The following is a 19910-nucleotide window of genomic DNA, read 5'->3' as shown; positions in this document are numbered from 1 at the left end:
CAAACAGACCAGGAAGCCAAGTTTTGATACCACATGCGGTGCAATGATCTGGAGAGACTGTGGGACAACTGCAGCCTTACGTAGCCAGGCCGTAATTAGCTCAACCGCGCACAAGTGCACAATCAGCCACGAGTTTCAGGTGTGGGAGACCCAGGAAAAACACTCCGACTCTGGAACACACTCACACCGGCAGAGGATAGAGAGAGCAAACGGGTGGCAACAGAAAAGGCGAGTCAAACCAGTAGGGCCAGCGGACCGCGACAATTTACATGTTTTCCAAAAAAGAATTTCACATTTTTATCTGTCTGGCCTCAGAACAGTTTTTGGCCCCAAGGTGACAGCAGCATTCAACCTGCGTTGGTGGGTGCTACGGCTTAAGCGTTTTCACAGACAGGGATTTCTGGAAGTGCTCATGAGCCCATGCAGTGATTTCCATGAGAAAACCATACCTGTGTTTACTGCAGTGGTACCTCGGGGCCTGAAGATCACAGGCATCCAATATTGAAGCAATATTTCAGCATCATCTGTCACGCACAGAGATTTCTCCAGATTTTCAGAAGCTTTTGATGATTTTATGCACCGTAGATGATGAGATATTTATTCTTCACATTGAGGAGCATTATTCTGGAATTGTTATACAACTTGTAGACTCAGTTTTTTTTCAGATTGGTGATCATCTGCCCAGCTTTACATTTGAGAAGCTCTGCCTCTCTAAGATGCTCTTTTTTATACACAGTCATGTTCCTGATCTGTTGCGAAATAAACCCAATTATGAAATGTTACTCCTCTTTGTATACATTCTACATTGTGGAAAATTGGGGTTATATATAGAGTTGTATTTTCACATGTCAGAAATGATATGATTCAGAAAGTCCAGCTTATGCAAAGATGCTTAAAGCTAGGTGCTAAGCTTCACTTGGTCTGAACACAGCAGAAACAAATTTCACCTTAGTTGTTTTATTCAAAATGTTCATATGTGTCCAGCTTTGAAGTCATTTTTGTTAATACGGATTTAAATTTGAACTGGGATGAAGCCTGGGCGGATGTAGAAAGTATTAATATGCATTTGATCTTAAGTAAAAATGAATGCACACTGTCAGTGTGTCCCCACATACGGTCTGTCATTACACACAAATACTTGATAATCAGTGTATAGATTTATGGAAATTTTTTTTGTTGTTATAGCTGCATAACTATGAGATAACAGAATTTTTTTTAAGGTTAAATGAAAACGGTGTCCACTGAGATTGTGCTCGTGGTCTATTAAAGTCATAAACACTTTGAAAGAACTCACACTGACAGTGAAATTACATTTCTGTTTGAACACGCCTGGATGTGTGGTACCAGAACATTGTGACTGCGGTAGCTCAAAGAAGCAATCAACTACATAATAAATAATAAATGTATTATTTAAGTGTTGTGCATTTACAAATAGATTGATCTCGTGCTCCACTGTTTTCCTGTTGCAATTTTTGTCTGTTAAGTTATGCAGATTTTTTTTAAACTGCATAACTCTCAAGTGATTGAAAACTTTTATGACTCTGAAAATAAATAAATACATAAAACACAACATATTTAAATGTGACTGATTTCTCCTGCGCTGGAATCTTTTTTTTAACAATGAAGAAATTTCACATGAAAGTTTGGACATCACTGTAAAGCAAATGAAGACACATCTCAGTCTCCATAAATAAATTGGGTTATTTTGCCACAGACATTTATAGTTGTTCTTTGTGAAAGTTTGCAGACTTTTTCCCACTATTTCAAGAAACATAATATTACAGTATACACACAAGTGACAAAACCCAATAATCCACAGTGAGCTTCCAGCAGCTTAGTGGGTGGTGACCTCTGAAATTGGACCACTGACAATGTACTGTTTTTGTTTCACATCTTTATTATGTGAACATGGTACACCCTATACTGACGAGTATTCACCCGTCTGCCATCACAAGTATATGAACTGATATCCCATTCATATTCAGTGGGGTTCAAAAGGATGTCAGCCCACCCTTTAAAGCTAAACAATTTCAAAGTTTATGGGAAGGACTCTGTGCAGGCCAGTCAAGTTCTTCCATAAAACACTTGCTCGTCCATGTCTTTATGGACTTGCTTTGTGCACTGGTGCACAGTCATTTTGGAACAGGAAGTGGCCATCCTCAAACTGTTCCCACAAAGTTGGATGGATGAAATTGTTCAAGATGTCTTGGTATGCTGAAGCATTTAGAGTTCCATTCACTGGAACTAAGGGGTCAAGCCCAACTCCTGAAAAACAACCCCACACCATAACCCCTCTCGACCAAATTTTACATTTGGCACGATGCAGTCAGATAAGTACTGTTACCTGCCAAACTCAGACTCATCCATAGGATACCAGATAGAGAAGCATGATACGTCACTCTAGAGAACACACTGAGTGATTTTACATGGTCTACCACTTCATGGCTGTTGCTGTCATTCCCGATCACGTCCACTTTTTTAAAATAATACCACTGACAGCTGACTGTGGCATTTTTACAAGCAAAGAAATTTCATGACTGGATTTGTTGAAAAGTGGCATCCAATCACTGAGCTCCTGAGAGCGACCCATTCTTTCACAAATGTTTATACAAGCAGTCTGCATGAATATGTGTTTGATCTTTTACACCTGTTGCCATGGAGGTATTGGAACACCTGAATTCAATGATTTGGATGGGTGAGTGAATACTTTTGGTAGTACAAAGCAAATGTAGGCTAATCCAGCCTCAATTAAAATATACTCCTGCTCCCTTTTATTGTCCTATCAGCTTAAATCTAAAAGGAAACACCTTCTTTATTCATTTAATCTAATCAAATGAGCCCAGAGCTACCACTCCTCTCACTTACCTACACAGGAACTGATCAGTTATCACGCTCCTCTTTATCAGTCCAATTAGCTGCACCTGTACAACATAGCTTCCAGCTCCTGATGCTGATGTAAATATCCAGCTGTGTTGGTATTCATACCGCTGTCTTTATTCCAACCTGTGGCACATTGCTGTTAAGTGCTGTTTGCTATTCTCTGTCATCTTCTTACCATAGAAGCCAGTTAGTGAATCTCCAGGGACATCAAGTTGATGTAAATCTGCTGTTGTTTTCTAATTCAGCAACATTTGTTTTGTTTTTTTAAATTCTGTTTCAAAAAGCCTTGTTAAGTAAATTAACTGCCCACTATGCTGCTGCTGCTGCTGGAAAGGCAGCGGCTGCACTGTGTTTCTGGGTTGCTGTTGCTGTTTTTCGGCTGTGTGTTTATGTGCTGCCCTGGTATGGGGAGGGAGTTAAAAAACAAGCAAATAAAAGGCAATTAAAAAAGAGAAAAAAGAAATGGAAAAAAAAACAGTGGTCGGCAAAAGAAAGCGAAGCTGCCACGCTGATGTTTAGTGGATTTATAAACAGCCAACCACTGTGGCAATGAATACATGGAAATAAGATTACAAACTGGCCAAATGTTCTTTTAAAGCCCAATTGAAATTAAAAATCGCTCATGCCACAAAATAAGTAGCATTAGAGTTTGATTGACTTAGTGAGGTGTGCTCACTTGGTAAAAATTAAAACTAGCAAAACGGCAAAATTGAAGCTTAAAGCTTTAAGGAGGTTGAAAAGTACTTTATTTATGTCTGTTTCAACAACCCACATGCAGTTACCTGGACAAGCTTTGTTAGTGATAACCAACTGCTGATCTTGCCTGTGGGAACAACGACAGATCTGGGAGTTATTAGGAAGGAAGTTATTAGAATCTGGGAGGTGCATCGCTTTACACTTATATGCCTACAATCAACAAATGAAAGTTTAATGAGAGACATCAGAGGTAGAGTGACTGAGTCTGTAAATGAATCGCAACTAATATTATTCACCTTTTAAATAACCTTATGATGATTCATCAGCTGAATAGCTAATATGATAGTGAGCTTCATACCCCCTACAAACACTAATCCAAAAATAAAGAACATTTTTTTCTTGCTTTGAACGGGGCCTTTTGGGAGGTGACTGTGCTTCTAAGCCATGTAATTGGTTAAAGCAAAGTCTGTGCATTTTTCTCATATTTGTAACCATTTTATGAATAAAGAACGGATTCTAAACTAAGTAATACATCCTAAGGAAGAAAACTGAGTACATGAAGCACTTATGGAGACATTTCCTACATATTTAATCTTTACATTCTGGATTAAAAGGCAATTCTATGATTCACTGTCAAACAGAAAACTATTGCACACAAAATGCTGATATCAGTTACAAATGTAGTCATTAAAATTGAAAATAAATGTGATCGTGCCGAAAAGTCTCTTTTTATGTTTTTTAACTTTAAAAAAAAACAACAGTTTATGTAAAGTTACGTGGAAAGTTGAAAATTAGTTGTTGCAGACTTTTAGTAAACATGGCTTGGCACAGTGGCGATTAATAATTCTGTCAGTGATTGATAAAAAAATTAGAAAAATGTTTGTTGACTCATTTATTTCTTTGATAAAACAAAAGGATGTGGGAAATTTTAAAAAGCCTTTAAAAGGACATTATAACAGAAACCACAGTACTGTGGAAATGTCACCTCTCATATCTTTATATTTTGTTTCCATGGATCCAGGCTTTCTTGTAATTTTGTAAAGTGTCCTCGACTGGACATTGGCTGCTTTTTCACCTTTTTAATTATTTTTGTAATTTTTTTATTTTTGTGTTTGTTAAACCATCTGTACCTGTCTTGTGTCTACACATATGAGACAATTTAACTAAGAATTAATTAATTTTTCTAATAAATCTTATCTTCATAAAATGTGTTCCTAGCAGCCTGTCACAAAAACACACAGCTTCTCCCATATCTTTAGTTGAATCGATAAGTATATGCCAAATATTCCAGTTTGACATGCATTTGTACATGCTTTAATTTTTTTTATATTTTAAACAACCCAAATGTAAAAAAAAAAAAAAAAAGGTGAATTGCCAGTGTGTGTAGTGATGGTGGGAAAACATAACAATACAAGTCTCAAATCTTTTTTTTTTCTTTAGATTCATTTTAAAATTTCAGATTGAAAAGAAAAGCTGCAAAGCATTAAATGGATCGCGCAAAAATAGACTCAAATAATACATTTATTCCCCCTAGGAAAACATTCCCTTAGTGACAAAAAGATCTTTTGAAAATTTGAAAAAATTTGAAAATGCAATAGTATCGCAAAGTGTATTTTCCAGCTCAATTGTTGAGATGATTGTAAAATTAGAAAACACAAAAGACAAAAAACTAGCAAAATAAAGTAAACAATAACAAAGAGAGTAGTTATTCCTTTTGTGTTGTTCTTGGTGGCTTGTACGAAAACAGATGAAAGTTCATTGCTGAGGCAGGGGTTTAAAGGAAACGTGTGGTTGACTTATTTAAAGTGTTCAAGCTTGGGATCGGTGAGGAGCGTAAGAACTGTGGAGCAATGATTAGGGTGCTTTTTCTATCCATGAGCCCAGGAGAGTTATGGCATTAAAATGGAGCACTTTCCCTTCCTTCCCACTGTGAGTTCCTGGCTCAGAAAAAGGCTTTACAAAGTAAGCTCTTCAAGTATTTGGACAGTGACACACTTTCTTATTATTTTGGATGTGAAATGACAGCACTACTGCTGACTGCCAGCTTTAATGTTAGGATATTTTTCAAACATACTGGTTGAAAAGCCAGGCTGGAGTCCTTATTTTAAAGTCACCCCTTATTACACTGCCTTAAATATCAGATTAAGATTGTAACAATTTATTAGGCCTCCATCCCCCCCCCCCCCCCCTCTTTTTTACTTGTCAGAAATCCTTCATGTGCAATTACCTCAGGTAGCTCAGGTAGAAGAGAAAGCTGGAGTGGTAGAGCTCACTGCTGATTCAAGACAAGCAAGGTGACATGTGGCGAGAGATGGGGGAAAAAAAAAGACGATGTTGACACAAAATTAGAGAAAGAGCTGTGAAGGGCAGAAAAAGACAGATAGGCAAAAAGAGAAACACCTGACAGCTCCAGCCCTTCACTCCACTTTGCCAGCATGAAGCCTTACACATCGGCAATATTTGCCCTCCAAACAGCTCCTCTCTGTGTGCTGTCAGCCTGTAGACTGTCCCTTTTCACACCCAGAAACTATCCGCAGTCTGACAGGTATACACAAAGTCAAACTCACACACAGACATATACCCACCCCCCTCGCCAAGAAAACAACAAAAAAACACTACTACACAAGTAGGCTGTCAGGTATGCACACTGTGCACCCATCAGCATACCTGCACTGTTGGGTGCACACACATAAAACCCACGCGAGCTCACTCAGAAGGCCAAGTGAGGTGTAAGAAGAATCCTATCAGCTGTCCACCTACAGATTGAGAAAAGCCTCGCTCAGGGACACACACACACACGATTGCAGTCCTGTCAGTTTAACTGTGCTAACCTGCTGAAGCTTGCATCTGATGGTGAAATGAAACGTGGATGACAGTCTTCATCCCAAGTCCTCTTCATCAGTGTATAAACAAACAAGTGAGGAAGAAGTAAGTGACAGGGTTGCATTGCAGTTATCCTGCCTTTGGGAGTCTGTGCTGCATTGCATCAACTACCCCTCAAGAAAAAAAAGGAAATAGGAGCAATTTTTCTTCGTCTCTTTTTTAACTAACTGTCTAAAAGGGGTGAATCAATTGATCTTTGTAAAAATGTTGTACAGCCAGGGGCAATTTAGGGTACCTGTGCTGCAGTTGAAATAGTTGGTTCATTAAATGAACCAGCGGAATCAGAACAAATCAGACATTTACTGTGATTTTTTTTTTTGACTGAAAGTTGGCACTGCCTGACAGAAACATCTCTTATTCTACTGAAAAATAGGAAAGAAAATTCTCAACTCAAGTGAAACAAAAACCCAGATACAAGCAAATGAACTGTTGAATCAACTGTCTCTAAACAAATGACATGTCTCTAATGAATCTGACATCATATCTCTGGCGTCGTGTGCCTTTTCAGGTGTCACCGAAGGAAAACAATAAGCGGGAAGCAACTCTTTTCTAACGAGTTCATTTGATTAAGAGCACTCCGGTGGATTTTGCATCTGAAAATAATGACGTGTCGAGTCGATAATATGTTACACGCTTCGGTGAGATTATGACACAGACCCTGTAATTAATGCAAATATCTCGTCTGCTGCACAAGTGATACATTTGTGTGCCCAACACTGACTGAATTTCAAATCAGAATATAAGATAAGATAAGATAAGATAACCTTTATTAGTCCCACACGTGGGAAATTTGTTTTGTCACAGCAGGAAGTGGACAGTGCAAAAGTTATGACGCAAAAATTAGAATACAACTAGAAAGTGCATTTTCTGAAGAAACTGCAGTGTGAATGCTTGAATCTGAATGTATGCATTGAAATGAAATAATTACTGAATTTAAGTTAAAAATTTTGAATGAGATAAAAAAAAAACCCCGAATTTAACCTGAAAACAAAAGTGCTGAACTGCTAAAAGCTGAAGGTTACACAGAAGAAGTTGGAAAAAAGCTGAAAATGTTTTAATTGTAAATTAGAAAAACCTAAGAAATGAGAAAAGAACATTTAGAGTCAGAAAACATCTGAATGAATATTAAAAGGTCATATTCTTTGAATCACTGAATGACTAAAATGTGATCCCTCCACTTGGACCCACACAGTTTAAAAAGTTTACATCTCTGAGCTTTGAAAGACAAGATGTTGGAAAAAGAACAACGATGGCGACGTTTTGAGGGTAAAATGATGGCTTTAACACTGTGGACACAGCAGCAGTTGAAAGAGAAGTGTTTAAGATTAATTTTGGCAGAGTGGCAGAGAGAGCTCGTTAAGCAGGCAGGTGTGAGCCTGGTTGCTATAGTGACCGCACCCAATGGCTCCATACACACGGACACAGACATGCACCTCACTTTTGCTGCTTAAAATGAACAGAAAAGTCAGGCCGAAACAAATCGTTCCCAAATGAAAAGTAAAAGTCGTATTGACAAAATTCTTTCACTGTGAGCGACAGCAATGTCTAGTCTACCAAATTCTCAGTTTTCATGTCTGTGGAGTTTATTATATGGACGTGGTGACAGTGGAAAGACACCATGCTCTTCTGATTTTCAAACGAACCTTCTGAGCCATTTTAACATTAGAGTCTATGGAAGAGTTGGAGGGAGGAGGCTGTGTATTGGTGACATTTATGAAAGAACCATAACACCTAGTACAATAGTAAACACATTGGATGAAAGAGGACAGCCATGGCTACGTTTTGAGGGTAAAATCATACCTGTAGAGCAAACGCTGCGGACACAGCAGCAGTTTTAAAAAAGATTTTAAGATTTTTTTTTTTGCTCCTCTCACTCTAGCAGTTGAGCTGCCTCACTCTAGCCCCAACATTCCGTCCCATACACACCCATTATAAACTCTGAAACGGGTGAAAAAACATCATGAAACTTAAACTGGAACTGAAGAAAAAGTATAATAGATATTGAAAAGATAAATGCAAGTTGAATAGTTGAATGTCTTGTCTTCGTTTTAAAGTTTGAATGGTGGCTCTATGTCAATGTATGTGGAAGTAGTAAGAGTTTAAAAATGAGTAAGTTGAATGAGGATTTGAAGGGTCTCCCCATTGAAATACATTATAAATTTTTGTTGAATAAAGTTGAATAAAATTAAAAATATAAATGTTAAAAATATGAAAAATGGAAGCAGTGTTGTCCAAAAGAATAGGAATCTAACGGTGTTGGAATGGTTTTTCTAAGTTGAACGGTTTTGAAGGAGTAGGATTACAAAAAACGTACGGAATACAGAATAAAATATAATAATAATAATAATAATAATAAAGATTACAACAACAATACTGTGAATGCTTTTCAAGCATTCACACTAATAAGAATAAATACAGTACACAGCTGTACAGAATAGAATAAAATAATATACTATATACAGTAGAATAAAATAGAATAAAAATATACAATAAGATAAAAATAGAATACGAATGCTATATACAACTGAGTAAAAATACAACGATGCCAGAAAGGATTATTGCACTTAGTGTTATTGCACATGTGTGGATGTGTGTGTTTGTTCAGTTAAAGTCTTATTGATGAATTACAAAAATATGAAACAGTTTTGCAGATGCAAATTCTGAAGCATGTTCAAAGTAACCTTTGTAAGCCTGCATTTTTAACCATGAACAATATCTAATCCTAAAATGTAGGCTACTCAATCACTGGGGCCTAACTACCTTTTAGCAGACTTGTCAGATTAGCATGCTGTTAACTGGGTGTTAGCTAACACGTTTGCTGCTAGCATTAGAGATGTTACAGACAGGGTGGTAATGTATGCTTTGTTTCTTCATAAAGTGAGGTAACTAAGGAATTCTGTTGTTTGTTTGGTGGCTCTGGCAGCAAGCTAGCTAAACCTACTAGCTTAACCTTGTATTTGTTTCATCATTAGAAAATCTCAAGTGTAATGCCTTGTTTGTCCTATAGCCGCATTAGTTGTGGTATATAACTGATAGTTGTCACCACTCAGACAAAGCCTCTGTAGCAGTGCCAATATAGCAGTAGAGGAAATCAAAGATGTAAGCATCTCCGTTTGTATAATCTGTCAAGATATATCACTGAAATGGCGGTACTTGCGTCAACTCGGCCATGCCCAAATGACAAAAATCAAGTGGTGCACAACAATCAGAAAAACTCATGGCCTAAAAAGCAGCTCATGCCAGTAATTGTGGACTACTGTTTTAAATTCTTAAGTTTAAAACAGATTTAGCCTGGAGGGTAAAGCTGGGGAACTGGCAGCTCGCTTATTATGGTGATATTATTGACTAGTGAATAGCATGCCTAAAACGCAATGTATTCTTCCTCAACCTGACCACACCCTAGATTATGTTTACTAACAATCTTTCTATAACTTAAATGGGCAAAAGGCCCAATGAAAATTAGCTACATTGTGCACTATTAGCATAAGTAACTGTACATCTTTCTAAGTGAAAAGAAAAAAGCATTACAGACCTGAAAAACTTTGACATAAGAATGTTTTTGGGCACTGCAGTAAAAATAATTATCGAAAATAGCACTTAGTGTCAGCAACAAGGTCTGAAAAAAAATATAAATATTTTAAAAACTGTCTTTGATAAATTTTGAATTTATTATTGATGATTCCAAACGCCATTGCACTATTATAGGATTCATTTATTTTTTTTGCCAGGACTACATAGTAAAATTTTAGCTCAGTGACTCAATCCCATTTAACCAGTTTAGCAGGAAGCAAACAAACTGTACTGGCAAAGAAGAGACAGTGACACCAGTGTGTTCCCACATTAAGAGTAGGCCATTTAGGACCGTAATTTTCTATGCAGATACATGAAACTGTTCTCTGCACATTACAGTCTCCTGTAGACTCATGTAGTCCTTACAGTTACGACACGACTGTAAAAATCTGGACTGACACTGTTTGAATGTCATCATCCACGCATAACAAACCTTAACAGCAGCTGCGGCAAACTTCACAGCCAGACTCTTTAGGATAATCTCTCATGCTACAAAAACGCTTGATAGCAGTCATCAATCATTCTAATAATTAGAAGACAGATAATAAACACTGTGTGGCTCCTTTGCTCTTTTTTAATGTTCTTTCTGCTCACTTAATCTCTTGTCATTCCTCTGAATATGAAGCGCAAAGTTTTGACTTTGTGCGTCCTTTTTTTCCTTCTTTTTTTTGCTTTAACCATCATCTGTTGCTCTCTCACTCATCAGTCATGTATTCCCTCTGCCTTGCCAGTGCATTGTGTCTGTGGTTGAAAGCAAAAACGAAGCCACTGGCAGGTAATTCAAGAGAAAAATGTGAATCTGTTCTATAGACTGATATGCCAACAGCGCTACTTACCAACTCAACCTTCTCTAATTACTTCACAGCCAAACAGAGACACTTCGTGTTTACTTACGTGGGTGTGTGTGTGCTTGTGCGTGTGTGTGTGTGTTTTTGAGTGCATCTTTGCTGCACTGTTTGCAGTCGGGCATTTTTCATCGGAATGGGACTTTGTCTCCAGAGCTCACTGGCTAGCTACGAGCCTGGGCACTGCTACCCATCTGAGGGTATTATAGACTGAGCGGGAAAGGTACTGTGAATGGTGGAGTAGATTATGGAGTAATTCCCCTGTGCTCTCCTCCGCCTCTTCACATTACACAGCTAATACACACACACATACACACACACACGGGCTCTGTGGCATTGCTTGTCCCTTGGATCAAACCAGATTTTTATTCAGTCAGCTGGGAGCCGGCCAATTTGCGCTACACTCAATAGTATGGCTGCTTGTTTTGCCACGCTTTATTCTTTTTTTTAACATTTGTTTGGCTGTCAAACAATTTTGGCATGATATAAGAAGAGGTTAGAGCTTGGCAAGGTTAGATTTTATTGTATTCCAGTTGGAAAAATAAGTAAAATCCTCACACCTGCAAGCTTTTCCTTTCCCTTTCCAATCATTGCAGCATGTACCCACACAAACAAGAAATCCCCACCAAAATACCAATTCCTCCTGCATGCTTTTGTCCCCTGAGTTTACTGTATATTTGCTATTCTAGCCACCAGAGATTGTTAGATATCACAGACACATATTCCATATCCTCGGATCTCTTTCGGGGTAATTTTATATTTAGCCTTCTAGTGGCTTGTCTCGCATGGCTGCATGAGCCTCTTGCTCAATGCTGTGCCGAGAATCCATAAAGCCGCCCTGAGGATTCTGGCCTGTCAATTTGTGTTTTCTTTTTTTTCCCTGAGTATACTGATTCCTGCCCTTCATGCTTCTCTCCTCTCAGTCACAAGGTTGAAGGAGGGGAAAAAAAGATTCAAAGAAAGCAGAAGAATGTGCAGAAAGCACAGGCCAAGCCAAAAAAGACTGCAGCTGTAAAGAGGTCCGTAGTTTTGGAATGTCAGACATCAGAGTAGGATTTGACAGAAAATATGTAATGGAGTGTAGTGGACACTATGAGGCTGTGGGGAGAGAACCGACGTGAGACACGAAGACATAACAGTGCTGGAGGGCAACAAATGGAGGCAGTCTGAAGGGAGCGTTTGGTGCTGAGGGAAGAGTTGGGGGAAGAAGGAGGGCACAAGGGTTGCAAAAACAGTATGGAGAGGGAGCAAAGGGTGCCCTGAGCGCAGTGCTAGAGCAGGTTAAAAAGTTAACTCAGATTGGAGATGAAAGCAGGGGCGAAGGAGAGGGAAGGAGCTGGCTAAAGCCAAATGGTGACTGGAGGAAAGGATTGGAGAAAGATTAGGCTGCTGCCTGCCTGTCTGGGGTGCTGATCTAATACACAACAAGGTGGCCGTTTCCTGATCGAATATGGATGATGAGCTCACAGATTGCCCAAAACAGCCCAAAGCATGACAGGAGAATGGAACATGGAAAAGCACTTCCGCCACTCCACGCGTTAATCTTCAGCCTCGTTTGTGATCTAATTCGGAAAGTTCTCAACCCATTTAGAAATCAATCACGTTCTCGACAAAAAGGGATTTGTTTGCAGTGAGACACAGCCTTATTATGGCGGAACAATGCCCATCATTTAGCTCTTCTGTAAAGAGACACAGCTCCCCTTTCTATAAATGGCTCTTTTACAGGCTTCATACTGAGCCTGGCAGATTTAAACCAACGGGAAATATGCGCACAATAGCTTTGATTAGAGCCTTGCTTCACGCTCACCTCTTATTCCCAGACTTCTGCTTCCAAGTATCTCATAGCACTGCTTCCAGAAAAACTCATGTGGGATCATTTCAGATTCCCAGTGAAATGTATTCATTACCATGCAAATTAGTTGGGAGTCGTTGACTTAAAGCATTCGCCATACTTCATTTCAGAGTCTGTAAATGCAATTAATGGGACCTCGTTCACAAGAAAGAGAACTGCCTGAAGATAATTGTCATTGTGGGGATCCTATTAAAAAGTTTTTTCCCTCCCCACCCCAGTTAAACATGGCATTGAGTGGAAGCGGTGGCCATTGCGTCACCACGACATCGGCCCCTTAATGGGATAATAAAACCTCTTTCATCTGCCGTGAATAGAGCGATACTCACAACAAAGCAACACAAAAAATGATTTCCGACAAGATTTCTGAGAGCACACCATTCAATTACAATTCTTGAACAATCTATGCAAATCGGCTACCTGCAGCGCCCAGCTGCGACGGATGCCGTGTGAAATCCTACTTAGCAAGGATTGTGGGGAAGGGGAGTCATAAAGAGATGTATGCAAGTGCAGGAGGAAGGCTATTAAAGAGATGCTGTTAGTTTTGTCTGCAGTTTGGTAAAAAAATAACTAGCAATGTCGTATCTCAAGGGGGAACCAAGAGGAAATTGAAGAAGGCAACTTTTTTTTTAAAATCTAGGGCATCCAGTCTATCGCTGTTGTGATTATCTGTGATCCAGCATGATAGGGGTCAGAAGCAGGGGACAGACAAACAGCCCAGAGCGAACGGAGATGGAGTCGGCGGAAGCTCCAGCTCTGCAAATCTCTGCCTCGGAGGGCAAAAACACATGGGCTGTGAGGTTTTGAAACTTAACTTGACTCTGCAGAATTAAATACTTATATTTAGGTCATAGCACAAAGCGCTTAAAGCATCATTTGACCAAAAATAATTCATTTTAATATTGAATGTATTGTTACTGAAAAGTTTTTAGTGAATCATATTGATTTTGCACTGCGTTTAGTTAAGTCTTCTTGCTGTCAGCAATTGTGCACCCTTTGCTCTCTGTTTTTTCTCTTTCTGCCGTCTATTTTTTTTTTTTTTTTTTTTTTTTTTTTACTGAAAATACGATCCTCAGCTTATAGTTTGAAAGGTTTGTGTATGTGTATTTATGTTAAGTTTGTGTTTCTAGCTAATTACAGTATCAAAGCCTATTAGCTTAGTAGTAGCTCTGGTAGTAAACACTGTAAAACCAACCTGTGGAAAATATGTTCATGTTTATCCAGCAGGTAGATGCTAACAGCAGGATGTCAAAACCAACCAGTGGTCCAGCAACCCAATTTTTACCATTACATTACATTGTTGGCTTATAAAATAACAAAAGTGCTAATTTAATCTGCGCTACTCAGATAGCCTAGTATCTTGCTGATAAGCCTTGATGTTATTCAGTGGTTTGAGCTAACTGCTCGTTGTTATTATTCTTAAACCTTTCATCACTGAGATTGCTTAAAATGCTGATATGAAAATATGACCTCTTAAAATGTTAGCTTAAAAATATTGTTAAGCCCAGCCCTTGAAAGGCTATATGAATAACATGCCAATTAAGCTTATGTTATGCATTAAGATACCAGCACTGACTATGAAAAACTTGATTGTAACCCAAACAATATGCTTTTCACTCTAAAAATACTTACAAATATGCATGACAAGCAAAATGTGCCTGAAGCAATGTGCTATAGATAAACAATTCAGTGATATCCCATAGGGGTAGCAACAAGGCTAACCATCTTGTAATAATTCATAAGCACTTTAAAGCTGGAAAAATGTGAGATTATCCCAGTCTTCACACTCTGCCAGCACTACATAAATGCAGCATATTAGCATCGTCGCTTTGAGCACTGCTCTTAATATGATGCTGTTAGCACCTATCTCAAGTAGCAACGTTTAAACCATTACAGAGCTCTTAGAACTGCTGCATACAAAAGGTGTCAAACATAAGTTCTGGGTGCCAGAAATGGCCAAGCACAGACTCCAAAATGGCCGACTGGACAACTTTGGAAAATATAAAGGTGGGGCTGAATTTTGGACTTTTAACTGTATTATCATCAGTTTTACGTGATTTCCTGCTCATAAAAACCTCCCCCATGGCCATTTGTGATACATCAAAGTAATTAAATAATAGACAAGTAAATGAAAGGATGTTTTCTGTTAAGTGACAAAAACTTTATTTTTTTTATAATTATAGAACAGTAGTTTTAAACATTAATTTCTTACAATTCATGCCCAAAGAGTCGTGCTGACAGATGTATTTGATTTAACACAGCAGCATCTCTTTATCATGTAAAAAAAAAGAGAGAGATGTAAGGTTGAAATTGCACTTCTTTTTCTCATATTAAGATATCTCAGGGGTTAAATATGTATTAAACCTCTTTACATTGCCAAAAAGGCGATTTTCATTGGCCGACACCATTTAAGTTTAAAAGCGGGTGGTATGCAGCCCACAATGTAAAATGAGTCTGGCATCCATGCTGTAGACTATCACAGATCTAATCCTCTAATCTTAAATGGAAGCACTACATGATATCACCATGCCTTTTTTATTTGTAACTCCAGCTTTTTATTAAAGCGTACATATGAAACAAAAAGCCAGCCATATGTTCTTCATATCAATATTCCAAAGCATTTATGTCACTCACTGATGTATTCACTGAAAGCAAAAGTGAGAGGATGCTGCTGTTGCTGAAAGCTATAAACAAGAAATGTTACATTTATGCCAACTGAACAATTAACAAGCTGGCTCTATTAAGCCATTCAACTCCAGTATTAAATCTGAGATCTCTTTCTTCCCTGCTCTCTGTGGTGAACCGCTGTCTTGCACACATTCGGGAAGCTGAAAAGTCTTCTTGGTTCCCTCTATTTCTCCTAATCCATGACAGTCAGAGAGAGCCTGCTGCGCTACCAATAAGAAGACTATGTTCGCTTAAATCACTGAGTGGCAAGCTAAGTTCAAAGCCCTCCTCGGTGGCCCAATAAGGAGGAAGTAGCTTGTGTCTGGACGGATCAAAGTGAGAAGCATAGAGAAAGGTCAGGTCTCAGACGCTCCCACAGCGAGAAGCTCAGCACAACACTGAAAAAAGGAAGAAGCTCACCAGCAGGTTTTCTATTACTGACATAACGGCTGCTGCGCCGTTCGCGCTATAGCGCTATGTGACAAGCCAAGCCTAATGAAAGAAAATCCCGTATTCATCAACAGTCTTTTGATTAGGAAATGCCATTACTTTCAAAATTTTGGTTATAATCATACACCTCCTTACAGCCTAATATCTAATTAAGCCCTCACTGGTTCAATCTCCCACTCCCTGATTCCTAAACCAACCTGCTCCTAAACAGCCATTTCCCTTTTGTAATTCTGAGGTACAGAATACGAGTGAATGCTTTCTGAAGTAAGATCTAATAAATCTTGTTTTGGCAGGGTTTAAAGTGTATGCAACTAAAGGTTCAGTTCCTGGGACACAGCTTGTTATGCTTGCAGTAAACTCACTGACCACCACACATGCCGTGCACCTTTAATTAGACTCCCCGCTGTGGCACATCACAAAATCACATCATTTATAAGGAGAACGCTGTGTCTCGCCTCTGCTTGATTCTAGAAGTACTTTTAAGAAATTCGTCTTGCATTGTCCAGCTGAAGTTTGCCACCTGTAAAGCCTGAAAATCAGTCATTTGGTGACTTTGCTGCTTTAATACTTGAAAATATCACTAAACTACTGTGTATAGTTCCTCCTCTTCCTCCTCCTTGTCTTATTAAGGTTTCACTGGGTGGTACAATCCTTGCAAAATCAATAAAACATGGTGTTGACAACTGCCAAAAATCAATTACATAACAGCAGCAGGAGACTTATCAATAGAAGAGGCATGGAAACTGAGATTCAAAGACTAAAGTAGTGCATTAAGAAACAGAGACTCAAAGTGTTCTGAGCTGAAGAAATGAAAAAGCCATTCATGAATTATTATGTGAGTAAATGGTTTGAAACATTCAGAAACATTCTCATAATTTATTGATTAATATATATACATTTTTGTCTAATTTAACTGTAGGACTTTTATTTTGAAGAAAATGTATTTTCTCTTTCTGTGCTTTTGCTGTACCACATCTGGCCCCTTGACACCACACTGTACCATATCCTTGGAGCACCTTACCATCGATCCAGTGTTGTGTGGAAGCTAGTGCATCATACGGACATCTGGTTCCTTGAGCCAAGAAAGCCCTTTGTCAGAACTCAGCGTAGTGTGAAAGGCGAGCGTGTCATGCAGAATCACGGTGCCACATCTGGCCGCTTTTCTCTAAATAATCTTTCCTGAGTATATACAGAGTGGCTTGTAGTGCTCTTTCAGCCTGGTCGTCTGTGGTGTCACGGGTGCAGGCATCCCTGGTAAGATTTTACCTGTGCATTCGCTTTTACCGCAGCACAGGTCATCAATGAGCTCTCAAGGCTGTGGTGATCCATAAATGACAGAAGAGCCTCTATTATCAGTGCCGCTGCCAAATGACTGAAAAGCAAACTCTGATGAGAGGTGTAGCTGCCATCAAATACAATTCATTAACGCTGCACTGCATTTTCCAGTACCCATGAGTGAGTTAAGGACCATTCATTATCTGTCTGTAATCATTTGATGTTTCTGAAATATCCAAGCTGCTTCAGTTTATTCTCCGACCCTGCTTTATGCAATGCTGTCTTTTTTTTTTAAATTTTATGTGGTGTGATTGCTCATTTTAAAAAACTGGAGGTGATACTTAATTCACGACTGGATATTGCCTTTGGATACCATATCTCTTTAAAAGCATCATTAAGCATTATGTAAGCATAGAAAAGAGCTCTTTTTAGACTGGTTATATGCCTGTAGTGCTTTGGCTACAGGTATCATTTATTACCCCCTCTGTGGTTCATCCTTTCTCTCATCTCAGCTGCGGAAGTCCTTAGCTTTCTGTTAAGATGGGAATCATCCTTTTACCAAAGGAGTGTGTTTATCTGATTTTTTTCAAAGCTGCTGCACTTGGCAGCGAGCTCACTGCCAAGTGCGGATGTTTCTCTTAGAATCCCCATCTGCATTTTGAAGCACCATTCAAACTCTACACATATTTCTGGAATCCATTTGAACTCCAACATAGGCCAGATCCCAGCGCTTAGCACGCAACAGAACCAGTGTCACAATGCTGACTCATGTCAAGAGCGAATAAGATAATGTTTTATTATGGTTCACAGCCAAAAAGTAAAAAAAGGAGCCTGTAAGCCTTTGTGTACAACTTTGAAGCCTTTGTGGGGAGTGAAGGGGTAACAAGAAATAGCAAGAACTCACTCAGTGTTTTTTATGCCTCGTGCACTTCCTTCTGTTTGGAGTTGCAGAAATGTTACGTAAAAGTGAAGGAGAGGATAACATATGTAGGCCACAGCTTATGCATTATATTCAAGCTGAAGCAAATGGCTGTGAGAATGTGTGAGAGAGCAGCAGAGAATTATGTATATATGCTTACTTCCATGATTTGCTGCAAGAAACGTGTGAGTTTGAGTTAATGCGTGTGTGTGTGTGCAAAGCAGGCTTTGGCATTTGTGTAGGAGGTAACGTTCCTGTTCTTGTGTGCTCTTGCGTTCAACAGTAGCACAGCTAAGGAAAGCCATAGACTGTATGTAAAAGATGGGGGTAGTCACTGTGACATTATGGTAAAATGGTTAACTCTACATTGTGAAACTACCATCAGGGTGTTTTTAAGACAAAAGTTGTTAATGTTGGATTAGAATGGAGATTGCTAAATGGAAGTAAATTCTAACTGCAACTGTACACACAGATGTGCTATCTGCCGGTCAGTAACAGATATAAAATACGATTTCAGTCACCAAAAATGAAGCATAAACTTTCCCTACAGCCTGAAGAAGGTGCAAACCCACATGTGTTGATGCATTTTTAATGCAACCAGCCCCCTGAAATAAAGCCTCTTTATTACTATAGCTTAAAGACCTCATAGAACCTTATTAGCACTTAGCACACTCAGACTCCGGGCTCACCTGTGGTTCCTGGATTCAGCAGATGCAACACTAGATGTAAAACTTTGCTTTTTGATAAAGCATGTAGTTCGGGCTGGGAGTCACGCTGCAGTAGGGTTTGGCTGATGGAGGCTTCCTATGATGCACTAAGCACTTCTTCACTCAAATATTTTCACTTCCTCTGTGTTTATACACCACTACTGTATTTAATCATTAGCCATATTAAATTCTGGCTCTCTATCAATAGTTTGCCTTCCATCCTGCCTCTCTCTCACTGCCTGACTCTGGTTCTGCTGAAGGTTTCTTTCTGTTAAAAACTGTGAGTTTGGGGGGTTTATTTGAACAATGTAGGGTCTTTACCTTACAATATAAAACATCTTGAGGCAACTGGGGCTATATAAATAACATTTAATTTAATTGTACTGAAAATTGAATTAAATTAAATTGAATTACTTCCAATCCAATCCAATTTTATTTATAAAGCACTTTAAAATACCCAGCACAGGAACAAAGTGCTGTACAGAAAATAAGTTAAAACAATAGAATAACAAAAAACAGCAAATTAAATAAATAAAACACATAAGACATAAAATTAAAACAGCCCTATGTTAAAGCAAAAACAAGATAAAACAGCATCGAATCACCTAAAAACAACTAAAATAAAAATAAAAAACCAACATCTCACGTGGTGTCAAAGGCCAAGGTAAAGAGGTGGGTTTTCAAGAGTGACTTAAAAACAGATAAAGAAGTGGCCTGTCTAATCTCTAAAGGAAGCTCGTTGCCAGCAGCCAGAACAGTTTCAGGCTCTGGCGCTGTCCGTGGTACCAGCGTGGCTCTGTGGGCTTAGCATTTGGCGCTGTCCATGGTACCAACGCGCCACTGTGGTGTCCGGCAGGCTGGTGGTATTTGTGGTGCTGAGGCTCCATTGCCTCGCTGTCCAAGGAGCTGTTCCAAACATGGTGGAGCTGTCCGTGGTGCTGAAAACTGAAAGGTCCTTCCAGAGAGATTGCAAGAATATTTAGCCATGTAATGACTAAACAATGACACCTAAGTTTAAGTTAAACATGTCCCGATTAATGTGCTGAATGATGGTTAAAAGCTATCTTTATGTAGAAAACCAGTGTTGTATTATAGCATGCAACACTAAAAAGCTGCAGGTCGTAGTGTGCTTTATAGGCTGTCTCTCGGTCAATGTAATGACACTGGGT

The sequence above is a fragment of the Copadichromis virginalis genome, linkage group LG17 (genome assembly GCF_057382275.1).
Source record: "Copadichromis virginalis isolate Kocher_CV1m ecotype Utaka linkage group LG17, C_Virginalis_male_GT1.1, whole genome shotgun sequence".
NCBI classification, from domain to species: domain Eukaryota; kingdom Metazoa; phylum Chordata; class Actinopteri; order Cichliformes; family Cichlidae; genus Copadichromis; species Copadichromis virginalis.
Note: the sequence above shows the minus strand (reverse complement) of the source record.